Source organism: Odocoileus virginianus, chromosome 4 (assembly GCF_023699985.2).
Source record: "Odocoileus virginianus isolate 20LAN1187 ecotype Illinois chromosome 4, Ovbor_1.2, whole genome shotgun sequence".
Lineage (NCBI taxonomy): Eukaryota > Metazoa > Chordata > Mammalia > Artiodactyla > Cervidae > Odocoileus > Odocoileus virginianus.
In genome coordinates this window covers 19,674,695-19,697,331 of record NC_069677.1, presented here as the reverse complement: position 1 = coordinate 19,697,331, position 22,637 = coordinate 19,674,695, and the positions used below count along the sequence as shown (strand labels likewise).

The following is a 22,637-nucleotide window of genomic DNA, read 5'->3' as shown; positions in this document are numbered from 1 at the left end:
CTCCTGATGCAAACAGGTTAAAAGAGGGAAGAATAAATTGTAGGTTATGAAGGCCCTTAAAACAGATGATCTTTGCCAGCTCTCTGCCCTTAGTCCTCTGATTGGGGATCCTTGAGCATTTTTTTGGGTTAGGGGCTGGATCTGAGCCCCAACTGGAGATGAATCCGGTAGCTAAAAAGATAAAATGAGTGGAAATACTGACTATGTGTGCATATATCAACTACCTGATATCTCAGATATAGTGAGCATAATGAAAGTACTGCAGTACATTCTTACTGCTTGCTTAGTCCCCATTCTGTTGGCAGCTGTTTGCTTTCGAGCAGAGCAAATCTGGGTTCAAACCATTCTAAAATATTTGTAAAAGTGAGTTAGGGAAGATTTGGCTTAGTAATCAGATGTTACTGGCAGCAGATATATCTTCAAAGGAAGTACTCAGAATGCACATTTCTTTGATTGATTGGATAGTGGTTTATTTCCATGAGTACTTGCTCTTTCCAAGAGGTTTTACCCTTGATAATATTCACATTCTACATTCATAAAAATGTCAATTTTGGAAGAAGAGATTCTTTTTTTAAGTTTGGTTCATCTGAGGAGATAAATCAGATATACATGTGCAACTAAAATGTCAGGAATTACTCTCTGAAGAGTAGATTTTCTGATTTCAGTTGGCATATAGTATGAAACTGAATTGCCCAGAATGTTAGAGGTTTGCAAGAGTCATCAGCATTTATTAAAGGCAACCTTATTTAGGGGAGATGGGTTTGTTTAGAAAATATCTTTTAGCACTGGGAGGTACTAGGTTGGACAAACCAAAAGGGCTGGCCCTGTGACATGCAGAAATAATGCTGTCAATTAACCAATGAATGGCCACTCTCTCTCATCTCACTCCCCCAGAGTCTTAGAGTCAGTGACGTCTTGCTGATAACTGTTTTGGCAATGTGTCTCATCCCTATTCTCAGGGGTTCCATCCTGTAGGAAGTACACAGACCTCTGGTTCATCTAGCACACTTGGCCCCAACTCTGCTCCCCTCCAGGACCTCCTCCTCAGGGTCAGACAGAGGGTTCTTTCCAACACACGGATCAAGGATGGTAGATGGCCCATCATCAGTGACTGCACACTGACCTCTAAGCATGACGCGCTCTGATCAAAGTGTTCCTTTCTGGCCCAGTCTCCCACTAATAACAATAATCCCTTTCTGTTTATAAATTTTTTTGTTTTTCAGTACACATGCACATATATATTATCACATTTAATCCTTATAACAAACCTGTCAAGATGGCAAATATTATCCTCACTTCTCAGATAGAGTTATATAACTTTTCTTGAGAACACACAGTAAATTGGTACACAGGAGAGCGTGCCTTCTGTGTCTGTGAAGACTGTGTTCTTCATGTAAGCTAGAATTCCAAATCTATGCTCTGACCCACAGTTGGGCATCAGAAGATGATTTTTGTTTTGTTTTTCAACCCCCATCCCTGATCTCCTGCTGTTCCCTCTGTCCAAGATATTCCTCTTTTTCTTCCCTCCTTCCTGCCTGTCATAATCTCCTTGAAGCTGAAGCAAGGTTGGCAAAATTTTAATACCTGTGGAAGATAGGTATGGGGTTCAGTAAATACAAAGTTTCAATAATAAAAATTTAAGAAAACTTGTGTAGATTACTCCCAGTTAGGGTTGCCAGATTTAACAAAACAAATAAAAGAGGTCCAGTTAAATATGAATTTCAAACAAACATGTTTTCTTTTACCTTAAGTATACTCCATGCCATATTTGAGATATACTTATGTTAAAAAATTTTTTATTGGTTTTGAAATTAAGTGTTAACTGTGTGTGCTGAATTGTATCTGGCAATCCTATTCCCAGCTCAAACAACAACTCTTTAAGCAGAGTGAAATTTTCATCCCTCTTTCTATACTGAATTCAAAATTAATGAGGTGATAAATGTTTGCACATGAGTTTTTATTTTGTTTTAAGTTTTTGGCCATACTGCATAGCATGCAGGGTCATAGTTCCCTGACCAGGGATTGAACCCATGTCCCCTGCATTGGAAGTGCAGTTTTATCCACTGGACTACCAGGGAAGTCTCATGAGTTTAAATACAAGCTAAGCTGTCACACTGTCCTCCACAACTTCTTGTGCCTCTTTTCTTCCCTCCTCTCTCTCTCCTCCTTTCCTCCCTCCATGGTCCCTTCCTTCCCTGTCTTCCATTCTTCCTTCTTTTCTCTTTCTAAGAGTGTTGTATCTGTTTCCTTCCTGGTAATGTTTTAGATTTGTTGGTGATGGGAGCTTCTCTTAACAGGTTTGTTTAATTATTTTTCTTGTTATTTCTAAAATATTTTAATAGATACACTCTGTAAATCCAAGGCATAACTAAGACAGGTTGCACTCTTTTCCCCATTGGGGCTAATTAGAATATTAAGTGTATGAAGAATGCAGAAAAAGGGAGCAAGATGAAGCATGTTTCCATCTTCAACAAGTGAACTCTAAAACAAATAGGAAGTAACATTATGATAAGCTTTTAAGAGGTGTTGTAAGTAGAGGTAAACGTCTGTTTAAATCTTTTCCCTACTCACCACTTCCTATCCCCACCCCTAGCAAACAAGACACATACATATCCATGGCCTTCACAGTCCCTAATTACCCACTATGGAAAGAGACATCTCAAAATTATTTCAGTTCTTATGGATTTATTTAAAAAGGTGGAGGAGAGCCAGAGTTCTAAGGCTTGGATTAAAGGTGTTGAACAGCAAATCTGATCTAATTTATTAAGTTACACCTTTCCTTTCTGGCAGTATCTTAACAATACTCCTAGGATCTCAGTATTTCAGCATTCTGTCTTCCTGTATTTATGTGAAATAAAGAAACTCAGCAGTTTGCCTCTAAGATGGTGTAGTCTTGAATGAAATTCATTTCATTATTGTTCACTTGGAAACTTAAGGAGAGCTGTAGTTGAAGGAACCCTAAAATCTTTTAAACTTTTCTCAAATGCATTGTAGCATACTTAAAAAAGTGTAATGAAAACACAGTAAATCGAAGGAGCTCAGCAAACATGGCCTCTGTTTATATTTTGAAATCTATTTGTTACTCATTTCCCTCATTTTTAAATCCTATTATATTTACACCTTGGCATCCAGTTCTCCGAGATGAAAGGAATGAAGGATATAAAATAGCAGAGTAACAATGATTTTCAACAATTAGTGTTGGACCTCTTTCATAGAGTGATTTAAAACCCTTTGCTAATCACAAGACAGTAGGATTACAGTTTAAATACTGTAGGTAGAAGTACAAGAAGCGAAACTGCTTTTCCCACCCAGAATAAATAAGAAAACATGATGCCTTATTAGGAACCTCAGAAATAAAAAGAAGAATCAGTTTTATTGATGTCAGTTATTGTGATAAAACCAGCCTTCCAATTTTTTGTCTTTCCATCTTTCTATTTTTGTTTCCTCATTCACCCCAAAACATATCTTCCCATATGTTAGCTAGGACTTGAGTCAAAGATTAATCTTTAGAAGTTTCTCTTGAAAATCTTCTGTGTCACTTAAATAATTGTGCTGGTCATTGGTCTCGCAGTAAAGCTGCACAGTGGAAATAAGTGCTGAGACTTAACACAGTGATGTGTTGAGAGCTCCTGTTTGTCAAGCATTTATCTGGGACTCAGAAATGGGCTGTAGGTACTGCAGGCTTAGAACTGGGCTGTAGGTACTGCAGGCTTTCCCCCTTTTAGCCCTCATGATAAACTTATGATGGGCAGGTGGCCTTAGCTTCCATCTTAGAGATGAGGAGCTTGAGGCTTGGAGGGCCGCATCATGTGGCTGCCACAACAGGGGTTCACAGGGGGTCAGACTATTGCTTCCCTAGCACCCTGTGCTTTCATTGTGCAGGTTAGGAGTCAGAAGTGACCATTAAGAGGCATGGAATTGGACCTGACCCTGCCATTTGGAAGTTCTGAACGATTGGCAACTTACTTAATCTTGCTGAGTCTTGATTCATTTATCTGGCAGATGAGAATAATAGTATCTACTAAGTTATTGTCTATACGTGTTAGCTCATTTTTTAAATAGATATTGAATATGGTGCTCTTCCTGCAGCTGTTAACAGAATATTTGAGCACTCGAGATGGTGAATGGTGTGGTTCATTGAAAGGTACACATCTTAAGATTTTTCTTTTCTCTGAAGCAATCCTCAATATAGTAAATGTCTAGTAATAATTCAGTCTACTAATTGAAACTTGAAATTGGAAGCTGTTCATTTGTTTTAGGAATTTATTGACTTGTTTCTTTTTTCCTCTCAATAGAAAAAACTGTTGAACTCTTGATATTCTAAAAATAGTTTAACTATGTGTGTGAGAGAGAGAGAAAGAGAAATGGGGGAGGTACGCACATAGAGAGTTTAGAGGGTATTTATTGCAATGTTCATCAGCCTACGTTCTTGTTAGGTGAAAAAAAAAAATTTCAGGTCCTCTCCATAACCTGTGATTTTTGAAGTCAGAAATCTTTGGTATTTCTGTTTCATTATATGTCTTAATTTTATATTCTGTTTGTGCCAGCTGTATTTATACGTATATTGTTTTTTCCCAAGTGGTAAATTTCTGGAGGATAGGGACTTGCCCCTATCCTTGCATGTAATATGGTGACCTGTACAGAGCACAGGCTCTGTAAATGCAGAGGGAGGCATTATTCAGCGCACCATCTGATGTCTGTACATGTACAGTGACTGCCCCGGATTTGACATTAAAACCTAGACTAGAGGCTTGACCCTGTCTTCTGTCTTTTTTTGTTGCTGTTGTGAGCAAACTAGTTTACCTACTTGAGCCTCTGATTCTGCATCAACAGAAAGGGGATAAAGATGATTTTCTCGTAAAATTAGAATTAAATCAATAGCATGTATGAAAATGTTCTATAAACTCTGACAGACTCCACAAATGAATGAGTGATGGTGTCATTTCTAGAAATCAGTAGATGCTGTTAGCCTCTGTTGGTCTGGACATAGACTCTCACCTCTTCTCCTAAGACTGGTCCCTCTAGCCTTTCAGTAAAAAGGGTCTCTCACAGATCCAAACACATTAAAATGATTGGCATAGAGGGTTCACTTTTAGGGTTAATTTGCAAGTGAAAGTCCAAAATGAGTAAGGAATCTAACGAAAGAGAACAGATATGATTGGTGTCATCTTGCAAAAGGTGCCTGAGCCATTCAATAGGGTTAGGGCTTTAAGTGTTTCCAGCAGTCAGCAGGTTCTAAATGTGTTTCTGCTCACTAGAAAGACACAACCTTCAGCATGACCAGAGGTTTAGTAACTGTGTACTGGACGATCATTTTAAAAGAGAACCAGAACATGCGTGTGGAAGTGTAGACAGCCTTCAACTCTAGCATCCAGGGGTTGAAGAACAGCCACCAGAGAGGGACTCCTGCTACTTTCAGATCCACAGTGTGAGACAGGGGACAGTGCCCTAACGCGGGGACAGGACACATCCCTGGTGGGCAGTGGCCTGAGTTCTGCGCGGGACTGATGCCTTGGTGACCCACCAAGGTGGGAGCTGAGAGAGGAGCAGGGGCATCAGATTGGGGTCCTGGGGGGAGAGGGGATACAGATGTAGAAGCCCAGGGCTTTGCCGGCTGTTAGGAACAATGAGTCACCCTGGGGGGACGGAAGACACTTTCTGTCCCCTAAGGGTAAGTGCCTGCTGAAACCCAGAGCTGTGCCCTGGAGTGTGGCATGGTCAGTCAGGAATGCCACTGTGGCATTGAAGGGAAGCTGGTGGTTGGCTTTATCATTTGCCTACTGTGTGTGTGTGTGTGTGTGTGTGTGTGTGTGTGTGTGCGCGCACGCGCCTCTGATGAGCCTGCATCACAGATTCTTATATATAAGAGATATAAAATAAGAGATTCTTATATATAAGAGATATAAAAATGGTTCACAGTGAAAAAAATCATGGGGTTTGAAGGAAGTTGGGAACCACAGATTCTAATCTGTCCGATTGCTGACTTCTGGTGTGACCTTTCCTCTGAGTCTGTCCCCTCAACTGTCTGTTTCAGAATGAAACTAGGTTTGTCCGGTGGGCTGAGGGGTAGCAATTCTCTGTCCACCATGGGTGCTGTTAGAAAAATTTTTCACTCCACAGATAATTATATCTTCTTGTATCACTGGGGAGCATCCATATTTTTTTTATATTTTAATTGGAGGATAATTGCTTTACAATATTGTGATGGTTTTTGTTGTACATCATTATGAATAGGCCATAGGTATACACCTCATGCAAAGAATTGACTCATTGGAAAAGACCCTGATGCTGGGAGGGATTGGGGGCAGGAGGAGAAGGGGACAACAGAAATTGAGTCAGCTGGATGATATCACCGACTCAATGGACATGAGTTTGAGTAAACTCCGGGAGTTGGTGATGGACAGGGAGGCCTGGCGTGCTGTGATTCATGGGGTCACTAAGAGTCAGACACGACTGAGTGACTGAACTGAACTGAACTGAACTGATACATGTGTCCCCTTCATCCTGAACCTCCTTTCCCACCTCCCTCCCCACCCCATCCCTCCTGATTTGGGTACCCCACGTCTTATATCAAATTCATGCTGGTTATCTGTTTTACATACAGTAATGTATATGTTTCAGTGCTGTTATCTCAAATCATCCCACCCTCTCCTCCCGCTGAGTCTGAAAGTCTCTTCTTCACATCTGTGAAGACTTTGCTTTCCTGCATGTAGGGTCATTGATACCATCTTTCTAGAGTCCATATGTATGTGTTAATATGCAGTATTTGTCTTTCTGTTTCTGACTTACTTCTCAGGTTTGTTTTATTGAGGGACGCAGAGTAGGACAGGAAGTCATGAGGTTTGTCTGCAGGTGTTTAATCAGCACTGAGATGAGGACGAAATACCTGAAGTTCATCCTCAGTTATGCCATTTATTGCATGGTCACTTTAAGTATTTCAGCCCGTTTCTACACAGGTGAAAAAGGAGAGTGTTCTTACTACAGGAGTCTTCTCATGTTTGCTGTGCTTCAAGAAGCACTGAAGGTCAGCTCACATTTATTGAGCACCTGCTGTATACCAGTCACTATGACAAACACTTTCCCATGTCTGCGTTGTGAAGGTCTCTGTGAGTGGCAGTAGTCAGGCAGTGTTGGCAGGAGATGGCACTGACCAGAGACACTTACCCTCCTGGGGAGATCAAGTTGCAAAATTACCAGTCAGGACTGTCAAATCTTTTTCAACTGGCTTTCCAAATTCATCCTCTCAGGCAGCTAGAATGAGGCTGGGAGGATCCACCCCCACCCCTTTCCAAAGTCTATGCTAACATGCTGCCCTTGGGCAGGGAGGCCGCTACTGCCTCCGGGCCAGGCTGGTGCCCGGGGCTGGCCACAGAGCTGACTGTGGTCTCCCAGAGAGGTCCCAGGGCACATTCCTCTCTGCCAAGACGCCGCTGCTTTGTGGTTCAGTCTGAGTGCACCCCGCCCCCCACCCTGACACCCCCACCTGCCAGGCCCCGTGGGCTTCCGGCTGGTCTTCACGGTAAGCGGGTAGCAGACAGCCCACCTGCTTGATGTCAACATCTGTGGGCGCGGCCGGGGAGGAATGTGCCGCTCCCAGCCTCAGCACAGGTAATTAATCCCCACAACTGACAGGTGGCAACAGGCGGCCCTTTGGCTGGGGCCATCAAGAGAAGTGCTTGGAGGAAGGATTTTTTTTTTTTTCTTAAACTATTAAGAGTACAATTCGTACAAGTCTGGCAGCTAGACGACTGTGGCAGGAAGGGAGACAGGGAGGAGAAGTGAATACCCTGCCAGACAGCTCTGGGGCCTATTTGGGGATGTCCTCCTGCCTGATCCTGGATGGGAGAGATCCTATAGGATGGGTGGCCTGGCTCCTGTGTGCAAGATTACTTTTCAGATTTCCCTTCTTTTGAAGTAGATGTAGTCTGAAGTGGAACGCCTTCGTTGCTAATGAAGAAGTTGGAGCCCGAGAGGGAAATGATTTGCCTAAGATGGTGCATGAAATCATTATGCAGATGAAAGATGACAGCCCTGCCCTCTTGGCTTCCTGACCACACTTCTCTGGGCAGTATTTACTGCCCTTTTATATGGGTGCAGAAATGAAATGATAAAGTTGGGATCTAGTCACAGGAGAGTAATTAGTTGGCTCTTGAATGATATTTTGGTTTTACACCTAACTTTTTAAAAGTTAGTTTTTCAAGGAATCACCCCCAACCCACCCCTAAACCATATATCTGCATTCACTACCTTTTTTAGTTTTCGGTGTTCTAGTATACCATCCATGATAGCCATCATAGACCATTAGCCTGATATTTGTTTAGAGTATATTTATTTCACAAAAACATTTGAATTGACCATTTTTTAATTATTAAACTTTAAAGTCTCTCTCTCTAGATGTGAAGTTTATAAAGTTTCTCAAGTGAGTTTATTTATAGAGAACAGATTGGGAATATAGTATATAATTAACTCATACAATTATATAGGATATGGTTCAGTTCGGTTCAGTTCAGTCGCTCAGTTGTGTCTGACTCTTTGCAACCCCATGAACTGCAGCACGCCAGGACTCCCTGTCCAAAACCAATTCCCGGAGCCCACCCAAACTCAGGTCCACTGAGTCAGTGGTGCCATCCAATCATCTCATCCTCTGCTGTCCCCTTCTCCTCCTGCCCTCAATCTTTCCCAGCATCAGGGTCTTTTCAAATGAGTCAGTCTTCGCATCAAGTGGCCAAAGTATTGGAGTTTCAGCTTCAGCATCAGTCCTTCCAATGAACACCCAGGACTGATCTCCTTTAGGATGGACTGGTTGGATCTCCTTTCAGTCCAAGGGATGCTCAAGAGTCTTTTCCAACACCACAGTTCAAAAGCATCAATTCTTCAGTGCTCAGCTTTCTTTATAGTCCAACTGTCACATCCATACGTGACCACTGAAAAAACCATAGCCTTGACTAGATGGACCTTTGTCTGCAAAGTAGTCTCTGCTTTTTAATATGCTGTCTAGGTTGGTCATAACTTTCCTTCCAAGGAGCAAGCGTCTTTTAATTGCATGGCTGGAATCACCATCTGCAGTGATTTTGGAGCCACAAAAAATAAAGTCTCTCACAGCTTCCACTGTTTCCCTATTTGCCATGAAGTGATGAGACTAGATGCCATGATCTTAGTTTTCTGAATGTTGAGCTTTAAGCCAACTTTTTCACTCTCTTTCACTTTCATCAAGAGGCTTTTTAGTTCTTCTTCCTTTTCTGCCATAAGGGTGGTGTCAACTGCATATCTGAGGTTATTGATATTTCTCCTGGCAATCTTGATTCCAGCTTGTGCTTCCTCCAGCCCAGTGTTTCTCATGATGTACTCTGCATATAAGTTAAATAAGCAGGGTGACAATATATAGCCTTGACGTACTCCTTTTCCTATTTGGAACCAGTCTATTGTTCCATGTCCAGTACTAACTGTTGCTTCCTGACCTGCATACAGGTTTCTCAAGAGGCAGGTCAGGTGGTCTGATATTCCTATCTCTTTCAGAATTTTCCACAGTTTATTGTGATCCACACAGTCAAAGGCTTTGGCATAGGCAATAAAGGAGAAATAGATGTTTTTCTGGAATTCTCTTGCTTTTTCGATAATCCAGTGGATGTTCACAATTTGATCTCTGGTTCCTCTGCCTTTTCTAAAACCAGCTTGAATATCTGGAAGCTCACAGTTCCCGTATTGCTGAAGGCTGGCTTGGAGAATTTTGACCATTACGTTGCTAGCATGTGAGATGAGTGCAATTGTGCGGTAGTTTGAACATTCTTTGGGATTGCCTTTTTTTGGGATTGGAATGAAAACTGACCTTTTCCAGTCCTGTGGCCACTGCTGAGTTTTCCAAATTTGCTGACATATTGAGTCCAGCACTTTCACAGCATCATCTTTCAGGATTTGAAATAGCTCAACTGGAATTCCATCACCTCCACTAGTTTTGTTTGTAATGATGCTTCCTCAGGCCCAGTTGACTTCACATTCCAGGGTGTCTGGCTCTAGGTGAGTGATCATATTATTGTGGTTATCTGGGTCATGAAGATCTTTTTTGTATAGTTCTTCTGTGTATTCTTGCCACCCCTTCTCAATACCTTCTGCTTCTGTGAGGTCCATACCATTTCTGTCCTTTATTGTGCCCATCTTTGCATGAAATGTTCCCTTGGTATCTCTAATTTTCTTGAAGAGATCTCTAGTCTTTCCCATCCTATTGTTTTTCTCTATTTCTTTGCATTGATCTCTGAGGAAGGCTTTCTTATCTCTCCTTGCTATTCTTTGGAACTCTGCATTCAGATGCTTATATCTTTCCTTTTCTCCTTTGCTTTTCACTTCTCTTCTTTTCACAGCCATTTGTAAGGCCTCCTCAGACAGCCATTTTGTTTTTTTGCTTTCTGGTTATTCAGTATATTTCAAGCAGCTTATATAAAGCTGTATCTTGCTCTTTCTATCTAAGACTTTTTGCATTTTAGTGATTTGGTTACTTATCATTAACTTTCCAAAGCTTCTTGACCAAAATTATGTTTTACCCTCATATTTTTTCATTTTCAAGTATCTCATCTCTCCCCTTTATTAATCTTTCCCCTGCCAAAACAATTGCCAGAAATTAAACTTTGTGTTCTCTGAACACCCTGTTTTGCATGATTTTCTTTCCTATCTATTCCAGTTTTTTTATTTCATCACTGTCTTACTCTTATAAAATGGCCTTTTAAATTTGGCATTTCCCAAGAATATAGTTAAGAAAAGAAAAAATTTTTAAATCACTGATTGTTTTCAGATTGCTCTGTCTAAATTAAGGCAGTAATTGCTAAGCGTGGATGAATGGAGTTGTGACAGCTTTTGAGCTTGCCCACTTTATTTCTTGTCAGATATTTTAGGTTAGTTAAGGTAGTACAGACCATACATTTTGCCTCTAGTATTCTTTGAACTCTCTGAAAAAAAGAACTGTAAACTAGGAGTATTTCTCGTTAGTGAATGGTGGTTTTCTTTTAGATTACTTCTAAATCTCATTATATTTGTTTTAGTTTTAATCGACCCAAATTCATACAGAAGGCCAAAAATGTTGTTGATGTTTTAAGCATAAGCATAGATTTTACTCTCTTTTTTTACTTCCAGCCATCATCAGATTAGGTAGCTTGCCCTAAGTCTTGATATACCTCAACTGCATCTGGTTTTCCATTCCCTGGTAGCTCAGCTGGTAAACAATCCACCTGCTATACGGGAGACCTGGGTTCGATCCCTGGGTTGGGAAGATCCCCTGGAGAAGGGAAAGGCTACCCACTCCAGTATTCTGGCCTGGAGAATTCCATAGACTGTATAGTCAGTGGAGTCACAAAGAGTTGGACACAACTGAATGACTTTCACTTGATATGCTAAGGTTAATTCCATGAGCTAATGGCCAGTATATCTTTCCTTTTCTCCTTTGCCTTTAGTTTCTCTTCTTTTCTCAGCTGTTTGTAAGGCCTACTCAGACAACCATTTTGCCTTTTTGCATTTCTTTTTCTTGGGGATGGTCTTGATCACTGCCTCCTATACAATGCCATGAATCTCTGTCCATAGTTCTTCAGGCACTCTGTCTATCAGATCTAATCCCTTGGATCTATTTTTCACTTCCACTGTATAATCATAAGGGATTTGATTTAGGTCATACCTGAATGGTCTAGTGGTTTTCCCTACTTTCTCCAATTTAAGTCTGAATTTTGCAATAAGGAGTTCATGATCTGAAATAAGGAGTTCATTCAGAAAACTGAGATCTTGGCATCTGATACCATCGCTTCATGGCAAATAGATGGGGAAACAATGGAAACAGTGAGAGACTTTATTTTGAGGGGCTCCAAAAACACTGCAGATGGTGACTGCCTCCATGAAATTAAATGACACTGTTCCTTGTAAGAAAAGTTATGACCAACATAGACAGCATATTAAAAAGCATAGACATTACTTTGCCAACAAAGGTCCATCTAGTCAAAGCGATGTTTTTTCTAGTAGTCATGTATGGATGTGAGAATTGGACTATAAAGAAAGCTGAGCACCGAAGAACTGATGTTTTTGAAAATGTGGTTTTGAAGACTTTTGAGAGTCCCTTGGACTGCAAGGAGATCCAACTAGTTCATCCTAAAGGAAATAAGTCCTGAATATTCATTGGAAGGACTGACACCAAAGCTGAACTCCCACTACTTTGGCCACCTGACGCGAAGAACTGACTCATTGGAAAAGACCCTGATGCTGGGAAAGATTGAAGGCAGGAGGAGAAGGGAATGACAGAGGATAAGATGGTTAGATGGTATCACCAACTCAATGGACATGAGTTTGAGCAAGCTCTAGGAGTTGGTGATGGACAGGGAAGTCTGGCATGCTGCAGTCCATGGGGTCACAAAGAGTCGGACACGACTGAGCGACTGAACTGAATGGCCGGTAGGTCATATTTTGCATAGTATTACATTAGAAAAAGTTTCAAACATCTCCTTTTAGTATGAAGTGAAAGTGAAAGTCACTCGGTCATGTCCGACTCTTTGCTACCCCGTGGACTATATAGTTCATGGAATTCTCTGGGCCAGAATACTGGAGTAGGTATCCTTTCCCTTCTCCAGGGGATCTTCCCAAACCCGGGATTGAACCCAGGTCTCCCGCATGGTAGGTGGATTCTTTACCAGCTGAGCCATAAGGGAAGCCCATGAGAGCATGCAAGATGTGGATTTATTTGGAAGCTGACACTGCAGCAGCAGGATGGCATTGACGTTACCCTGACTAATTGCTTCCCTTGATGGTAGATTGATTGGGAAGGTGGATTATATAATTATTCATTTGTTTATTCTATCCATATTCTTGGACAGTGACAAGCAAAGGCAGCCTTGCAATTGGGATTTTCATATAGTATGGCATTTCTTCCGGAACAGGTTGAAAGAGTAAAGTTGTTTTCTTGTTTTGTTTGATGGAGTGTGGGGGAAGGGTCTTTGTTGCACCTTTAGGAAAGAGAGCGATTAAAAAATTATGCAGGTGTGTGTTGACATTAGCTGGCATCTCTACGCATTGTAATACTGAATTACCAGCCTGGCAGCGAACAGCGTGTAATATAGTATTTCGACTGAGGCAGGTGGTGATGATGATGGGTCGTAGTTACTGGAATGCTTTCCTCCCCTCTTCTCTGTGCAACATATTATTAGTAAAGGAGCTGAATTTACTCTTGTTTTCCAAAATCCCCTGGAGTTATTTTATTTAAACATGATATTTTGCTTTAACCAGCTCATTCCTTAATACACCAATCCTCTTCCCCTTCCTTCCAAAACAAAACTTAGGAAAGGTTGCTTATGTGTTTTGTCAGGGATATTTTATAGCCAGAAAGAGCTGAATTTATGTGTTTGTTTGGAGGCACCTCTGTTCCATACCACTATAGAAATAGTTTGTTCCTATGGATGTTCAAGACTGTTTAAGAGGAAATTTGGTTGAGACAAAATTTGGCCCTTCATACTTGCTTGTAGGCTAGTCCTTCCAAGAAATAAACAGTCTTGAATGTGTATACATACATGTAAGTACATACATTGACTCCTACTCTGTATATATTTTTGATAAGAAATCAGAAAGATTATCAATCCCGTGTTTTCTATACTACTTTTATTTTTTTTTAATTTTTAAAATTTTTTTTTAATATGGAACGCTTCACGAATTTGCGTGTCATCCTTGCACAGGGGCCATGCTAATCTTCTCTGTATCATTCCAATTTTAGTATATATGCTGCCGAAGCGAGCACTTCTATTCTACTTTTAAAGAGTTACTTTAACCAGTGTGATCCTGATAACTGGTGTTTGTAACAGATTTGTACCAGATCATAAAATATTAAAAATAGAAAAAATATATAGATACATTATAGATCCTCTAACAGCTTCCTCATTTTCGCCCTATGGATTCAAGGAGATCCTATGAGTTGCCTGAAATCCCTCAGTGAGTGTTAGAAGTCCACGATTTCTTTGGAGATCAAATAGTTCCATCTTTGAAAGAAAATTCTTTCTCATTTGCTTTCTTCTCTTTTTTATTCTCATCAAAATATTTCATCAAATAATCTCACTTTAAAATTTGCATAATGTAAAGAGCCACAAGTTCACTGCAGTCTTACCTCTGGTCAAAGATTACTACAGTCTACTGCTGACTTCTCAAATCTAGGATCTGATGGAGATCAGATCTCAAAAAACCTGGTGGGCATTTCATGTTATTCTCTTGTTCAAGATTCCATTCTGACAATATAGTTACAAATTAAGGGAAAATATCTCAGAGATATTTCTAGAGAAGCATATTTTACTAAACTAGAAAGGATGTAATATGGGGTTAACAAAACACTACAGAATATTGTAATCATGTAAATTGGTGATCATATTTTATTTTTTATATGACCTCTGTGCTTTCTACTTGTTTTTCTAATCATATTGTGTTTATGGAAATTTGCTGTGCTACCAAATGCACCAGTTCCCCTTTGGCCCCATATAGTGACGACCAACTGCATGGTACATGGGGAGGAACATTGGTCTGAATGCCAGGATGTTCCTTATTGCTGCTTAGTTTTTGCAAGCCTTGTTTCTTCACTGGAATCAGTTCTTCTTGGGCTTCCTCCTCTGTAATTGAAGTGGCTAAAGCAAATGATCTCTAAGCTTTTCCTAATCTAAGCTTTTCTGTATCTAAGGAAATCTGAGTTTATTTCTACATTACCTAGATTTAGTTGTGCAACCATTAGAAATCATTGTTCCAGGGGGCCCTCTTGACCTTCTAGACTAAGTAAAGCCCCATGTTTTACCCTATGTGCTTCTGCCTTTTTTATAGAGCATATATCACAGTTTTAGAAATAATTTAATGCTGCCTTTAAACCAACTCCCTTAGGGTGAGGAGTACTTGTCTGGCATGAAGCAGGTGCTTAATAAATATTTGTTGAATTACTGAACTGACTTTACCTCTCTAAGCATAAATTTTCTATCTAAAAATCAAGAGGAGAAGGAGGTTTAGACAAAATGTGCTCTAATGTTTCTTCTGGGGTCTAATATCTTATTACTATGTTCTGTGTCTTCTAAAATCATAAGTCTGCAGTGATTTTGCAATCTGGTGCTGCCCATACTAAATTTATTTAAGGAAAATTTTAATTAGGAAATAATTCAAACATATAAAAATAGGAATTTTAGACACCCAATAACTTCCAAAATGTTAAAAAATATTTCCATATTGCTTCATATCTTGTCTTTAAATAAATACAATAAATAAAGCAAAGATCTCCCTTCATTTTATTTCAGTCCCTTCCTTCTTTCCAGTGATTAAGATGAAGGAAATATATCTGTATGTAAGAATATAAATAAATCTAGAAAACATGAGAAATAGAAATACCTGACTGCTGATACTAAATTTTGAGCAGTTTAGTGTAATTAAATATTACATGATGCTCAGTCATATCCGACTCTTTGTGATGCCATAGAGCCTGCCAGGCTCCTCTGACCATGGGATTCTTGAGGCAAGAACACTGGAATGGGCTGCCATTTCTTTCTCCAGGGGATCTTCCTGACTCAGGGATCAAACCTGGGTCTCCTGAATTGCAGGCACATCCTTTACCATCTGAGTCATCAGGGAAGCCCAGGTACATATTAAGGACATGTAAAATTATATGTGTTTATGGATATATACATGTATATTTTCCAAATATGTGGAAACAGATTTTAAAAAATCTAGTTTTTAAGCAAATGCCTCTAGTAACTCAAATCCAGTTTAGAACCTAGAGATTACTAGCAGATAAATATGAACTGTGTGATTCACTGAAAATGGTTAATCTTCAAACTTTAGTAGACTTTTATTATCTAGTAACAATCATTTCCTGACCAGGTTGAAAAATGTTTTCATGATGTTCCCAAAATTACTTAAGCTACATTAAGCTCTTCATGCATCTTAGAAATAGGCTCCAGTAATAGTCATAATACATGCCTTTTATGTAGGTCTTTTCAGCTGATGAAGGCTTCTCATAGCCATGAATTTATCTCCCACTCTAAGAGATGTATATTACATGTTATAACTTTTTTCTATTTTATATTTGTGAGAGGTGAAGTAACTGTGTAAAGACTCGGGGAATATATAGAAGAGGCAGAGTTTGAATCTTGTCTTTTGACCCCTCATCCAGTAAATGTTGCTTCTCATTGTTGGTTTTGGATCAAATTCCTTTCCAAAGCTCTTGGCTTTAAGAATTAAGCCCTGTCCTCTTCCACAACAAAACTGGTCTGTCAATTCCAGTGTTACATCATGGTATTTTATTTTCTTTGTCCAAACTTAAAACAAATCATTTTTTCTTTTCTCAATCTGTTGACAAATACAATGACTAAACCATGTCTCATTTTCTTCCTGAATATGAGGAGCCTTCCTGAATATTGGGAGAGTTAATGAGCTCTCATTCATTCTGCTTTGATTTTAGAAAAGAGATAAGAAAATGGCATTATTTTTTCAAGCATCTTTTTCTAGTGAATAATTGCTTTGGACTGTTTTTGTATTCCTGTGCATATCTTTCATGATGAAAACTGGAATACTGAATTTTCGTAATCCAAAACATTTCTGCCGTCTCTCCGCCTTTTCCTTCATTTGTACTGCTCTGGCTTAGGCCCTCCTCATTTCCTGCCTGAATGGGTCCTGATGGGTACCCCTTCTTCCTACCCTGTCCCAGTCTCTTCCTCCTGCCAGCTTTGTTTTACTTACTGCATAGAAACTGACCAGGTCTTTCCCCCGTTTTGCAGTCCTCAGTGACTGTGCCTGCTGGTAGAGTCCACCTGTTTCTTGAGAAATCCAAGGCTCCTCTGAACTAGTAGGTGCTTCCCTCTCTCAGCCTCTCCTCCTGCTACCCCTGGCCGATCTCTTTTTCAACCCTGTTCACATCTCTTTTCCTTGTACTGATGATTTTCTCTTACGGTGACCCTGCCCTCTGCCCTTGGTTCTTCCATCCTCCTATCTTAGGGTGCACCATCCAGTGGGTGAATAACCTATCTTTTTAAGACCTCATTTGAATATCACTACCTCTATGAAAACTTTCTTCTTTACTTTATTGGAATACATTTACTTTTCTCCTTCTCTCTTATTCCAACCAATCCACCAGTGAATCTGGTTAAAATATATCTGGAAACCAAGTGCTTCTCACCAACTCCCCTGCTGGTCTAAGCTACTCTCATATTTTTCCTGAATTATTTGCAGTGCCTTCCTTGCTGGTCTCTCTGCTTCCGTCTTTGGTCAACAGAGTTTCTTCTTCACTTAACAGCCAGAATCTTATTAAAGTACAAATCAGATCATATCACCATCTCAAACCTTCATGGTGGCTTTCCTGTCTCACATCAGGGAAAACTGAAGTCCTTACTCTGGCCATAAACCTTAGATGATCTGGGCCTCAACCTCTCTCTAATTTCTGATCACATCCACTATCACTGTAGCCTTTGCTTTCCAGTGACCCTGGCCTTCAGGACGGACATCCTCACCCCCGGACCTTAGCACTTGCTGTCGCCAGCAATTGGAACATAGTCTCCTTAGAGCATACATGGCTCACTCCCATGCTTCCTTCAGATTTTTCTTTAAGTATCAGCTTACCAAAGTATCCTTCTCTGACCACTCTAGATAAAATAATATCCTCCTCACATAGCAGTCTCTAACTCCTGGCTCAACTCTATCTCCTTTAAATTTACCTTGATTTTCTTTTCTTGATTGCACTTATTACTCACCATCTGACAGAATATTCACTTGGTTATCCTAGAATGTTAGTACCTTTAGAGCTTGACCTTAGTTTTTGTTCACTTCTGAGTTTCCAGACCTAAAACAGAATCTTGAATATAGTACTTTCTCAATAAATATAGATTTTATTAATTTTTAGTTAATTACTCTATCATCTGTAATCCCATGACACTTTACAAACCTGTAGCATTGTTTATGTTTCACTCTGCTTCTAAACTGTTGGCAACTTAAGGGAAAAGACTGAGTAATTTTTTCTTTCAACTTATTTTAAAACATTAAGGACTGTCCTACACAGTTGAGGATATTTAAGTTCCTGCATTTGAGGGTTTTTAAAATATTTCTCTCTGTTCCTAGTACAGAATAGAGTTCCTGGCATGCTCAGGTAAATGTTTGTTTGATAATTATTGAATGATGTGCAAATGGGGAGATAAATAGATCTCATTTCTAGTTTGCAGTGGCAACTGCTTAGCAGATTCTAATGTAGTCAGTGTTTTATTTTCCACTAAAATTTTATGAACTCCAGAAAAATGCCTAACTGAATTAAACACTCAAGTTACTGACAGACCCCTGTAGCAAATTTATTAATTAAAAGGTGTAGAACTGAATTGAGAAATGTCAAAAGATGTCAATACTTGCTCTGATAGCTTGCTATAATATATTCATGGAAGGCAACAGAACCTAATTAGGGGCCTATATTAATAAATAAGCATAAAGGGACAGATTTTAATGAACCAAAGGAAGCAAATCAACAACTGAAAAAAAAATTAAAGGTTGCTTCAGTACAAAGCAATAAAACCTAAGCACCATAAAGTTGGAGAAGAAAATAATAAACCTGGAACAGCAGGCTCTGATAAAAAGATGACTGGATAAGGTAAAAAGGGAGATAGATGAGATAAGAAAGATTATTTGAAATGCAGTAGAAGAATTTCAATTTTTTGTAGTAGAATAAATCAAAGTTAACTACAAAATCATACTAATGGTAGAGAAAACAAATTTGAGAAGCTTTCCCAGAATGTAAACAAGATGTCAAGAGTTAGTGTTCAAGTATGTAAAACGTATGGGGGATAGAGGAGGATAGCCAAAGCAAGACTCCCATGTTCCTAGAAACTAACAAGAGCAGAAAGAGCAAAAACACAAGCAAAAAGAGAGAAAAACAAAAAAACAATTACTGAATTGAGTTCAAGCGTGTAAGTTAAAAGCTTACCAATTTCCAGATTATTTCAAGAAATGAAAAAGGACCTGTAGAAGCATTTTTACTTAAAACAAAAACAACAACAAAATAAAGAAGAAAAAAAATCCTGCAATAACAAGGGAGAATAAGCATCTGGCTTGATTTAAAGAAAGAAAATTCAAATTTACTTGAGACTTCTACAACACTAAAATAAACATTGACTCAATTATCCAGTTTTGAGAGATTCAGTTAAAATTAATTTATGTACTAAAGATTTATATGCTAAAATCACTATCTTCAGTGATATTTTTACACTCGACTAAAATTTATACTATCTAAGAAAGGCATGCTTAAATAAATCATAGTATTTCCTTTTTAATACTATGAACATAACCACATAAAATTGTATTTTTAAATCAGAACATACTCATGATATGTTCTAACTGTTGCTTCTTGACCTGCATACAGTTTTCTCAGGAGACAGGTAAGATGGTCTGATATTCTCATCTCTTTAAGAGTTCTCCACGGTTTGTTAGGATCCACTTGGTCAAAGGCTTTAGTGTAGTCAGTGAAACAGAGGTAGATGTTTTTCTTAAATTCCCTTGTTTTCTCTTTGATCCAGCAAAGGTTGGCAATTTGGTTCCTCTGCCTTTCCTAAAAAACCCAGCTTGGACATCTGGAAGTTCTCGGTTAATATAATGCTGAAGCCGGGCATGCAGAATTTTGAGAATAACCTTACTAGCATGGGTGATGAGTGCAATTGTCCAGTGGTTTGAACCATTCTTTAGTACTGCATTTCTTGGTAATTGGGATCAGGATTGACCTTTTCCAGTCCTGATGCTGGGAAAGATTGAAGACAGAAGAAGAAGAGGTTGACAGAGGATGAGGTGGCTGGATGGTGTCACCAGTGTAATGGACATGGACTCAGGCAAATTCCAGGAAATGGTGAGGGACAGGGAGGCCTGGTGTGCTGCAGTCCATGGGGTCACGAAGGGTCAGACATGCCTTGGTGACCAAACAACAGCAACGTGATATGTTAAATAAAAAAAGATACCAAACTTTTTATGATGTTACCCAGTTTGTATGTGTGTGTGTATGTGTATGAAGAAATCTAAAATGTTAGGGGTATGTGTGTCTGGGTAGGGGGAATATGTCATATATTGTCTCTTTTCAATAATTTTTATGTGTACCTGTTTTTGTAACTAAGAGCATAGACATATTAATTTTTTTAAAAAAGAAGTTGGGTAAGTTTTAATCCCCATAATTGCTTCCAATAGGGACAGCACTTCAGGGAGAGAAATTTTGTATCTTCAAACAGAAAGTTTGGAATGTTTAATATCTACCCAAAAGCTGCTGAAAATTCAATGCACTGGACTTGGATCAAGAAAGAAATTCTTAAGTTATAGTAGATTCTTTTTTTCAGGAATAAACTCAACTGGGTTCTTGATTTGATAGCTATAAGTAGGAAAACCTAGCTAGAGATACATATAATACATATACATATAATCTTGAAACAGCAATGAAAAAAATCTGTTTAGAATGGTAAGAAAATGTACAAAGGGTAAATAAGTTCAAACCATCAATAGAAATGGAATCCATGAAATGAACCAAAAGCCCAGAGAAAGAATTGTTTTTCTTAAAATATATTGGATATGAAGAATACTAGAACCCAACCCTCCCACAAGAAATGTCTCATATATTCCTCAGTGTTAAAAATTAGATACATCAAATGTTGTCAATATATCTAAAAGAGTACTTAAAATGAACTTCATAGAGTTAAAAGCTTATATTAGGAAACTATGAAAGTCTAAAAGCAGTGATCTTAGAGCAAAGTTTCGAATTTAAAGAAGAAAAAGAAAATAATAGCAAATTGAACCATAGTTTAATTCATGAAGTTAGACAAGAAAAAAATTAAAATTTGTGCATATTAGAAATGAAGAAACTGGCTTTATTTGCAGTTGACATGATCATCTATGTAGAAAATTATATCTACAAGAAAGTACTAGAACTAATGCAATTATTTTATTTAGAAATGGAAAATACAGTTAGAAATGAAACATTTAAAATATAATTTACAGTTTAAAAATTGTTGTAAATAATATTTACAACATGCAGTTAGAAATGAAAAATTTAAAAATATTATTTGCAACAATTAAAAGCTATTATTTACAGCAATTTAAAAATACTGAGGAAGCAGTCTAACAAACCTGTGGAAGATTTACTTACTGAAGACTATTTCTGAGAAGAATTAAAGATGTTCTAATTAAATGGAGATATGTACCACATTCATGGATTAGAAGACACAATGTTTTTAAGATATCAGTTCTCTTCAAGATGACCTATATATTGAACACAATTTCATCTAAAATTCCACCAGACACTTTTGTGGGAATTTACAAATTTCTGGTAAATGGTATATGGAAATTCAAAGGATCTAGAATAACTAAGCAATTTTGAAAAAGAAGAACAAAACTGGGAGACTCAGATTGTCTGATTTTAAGACTTGCTATAGTGTAATCCTAGACAGCATATTAAAAAGCAGAGACATTACTTTGCCAACACAGGTCTGTTTAGTCAAAGCTTTGGTTTTTCCAGTAGTCATGTATGGATGTGAGAGTTGGACTATAAAGAAAGCTGAGTGCCAAAGAATTGATGCTTTTAAACTGTGGTGTTAGAGAAGACTCTTGAGAGTCCCTTGAACAGCAGGGAAATCCAACCAGTCCATCCTAAAGGAAGTCAGTCCTGAATATTCATTGGAATGATTGATGCTGAAGCTGAAGCTCCAATATTTTGGCTACCTGATGTGAAGAACTGACTCATTTGAAAAGGCCTTGATGCTGGGAATGATTGAAGATGGGAGGAGAAGGGGATGACAGAGGATGAGATGGTTGGACAACATTGCAGACTCAATGGACATGAATTTGAGTAAATTCCAGGAATTGGTGATGGACAGGGAAATCTGGTGTGCTACAGTCCATGGAGTCACAAAGAGTTGGACACGACTGAGTGACTGAACTGAACTGATAAGAGTATTCCAGACAGTGTTATAGTAATACTATTGAATACTATGAATACTAGATCAATAGAGAAGAAGGCAGTGTCCAAATAAAGATCGGAACGCATTCAGTTAGTTAATTTTCAAAAAAGTTGCTAACACAATTTAGAGGGAAAATATAATCTTTTCAACAAATGGTGATAGAACAATTGAATATCCATTAAAAAGAAGAGAAAGAGGAAGAGGAGAGGGAGAAAGAGCCTGAAAGTAGATATAGAACTAAATGCAAGAGTTATGATTATAAATCCATAGGAAAACATGGAAAATTCTTCCCACATTGGATTTGACCAAATTATTTTAGGACACAAAATACATGAGTATTAAAGGTGAAATATTGATAATTTGCTAAAATTAGCTGTTTTGCAAAAGCATAGAAAGTAAGGTACAAAAGGCAAGAGATAGCCTGGATAAAATATATTTTAAAAAACTTACAGGATATAAGGACTTGTATCCAGAAAATATAAAGAACTCTTGTAGTCAAATCAGGAACACACACAACTCAATTAAAAAAATGAAAATTTTAAGAGTGTAAACAATTTGAGCAGAGACTTCAGAAACAAATTGCAAATATGTCTATAAAATCCAAAATGAATATAAATATATATTTTAAACTTTTTATATACAGTATAAATATAAATTAAATCCATATATGTATATGAATAGATACTCAGGATCATTAAA

General features: G+C 38.5%; 1 protein-coding gene and 1 non-coding gene across 5 annotated transcripts in view; one reads left to right on the top strand and one right to left on the bottom strand.

Moving 5' to 3' along the window:
- The window catches only part of TP63 (tumor protein p63), a 266,039-nt gene that overhangs the window by 200,909 nt on the left and 42,493 nt on the right, over positions 1-22,637 (top strand). The window lies entirely within an intron of this gene.
- Positions 13,647-13,753, bottom strand: LOC139034877 (U6 spliceosomal RNA). Its single transcript, XR_011487456.1, has one exon. It is a non-coding gene; the product is annotated as a U6 spliceosomal RNA (small nuclear RNA).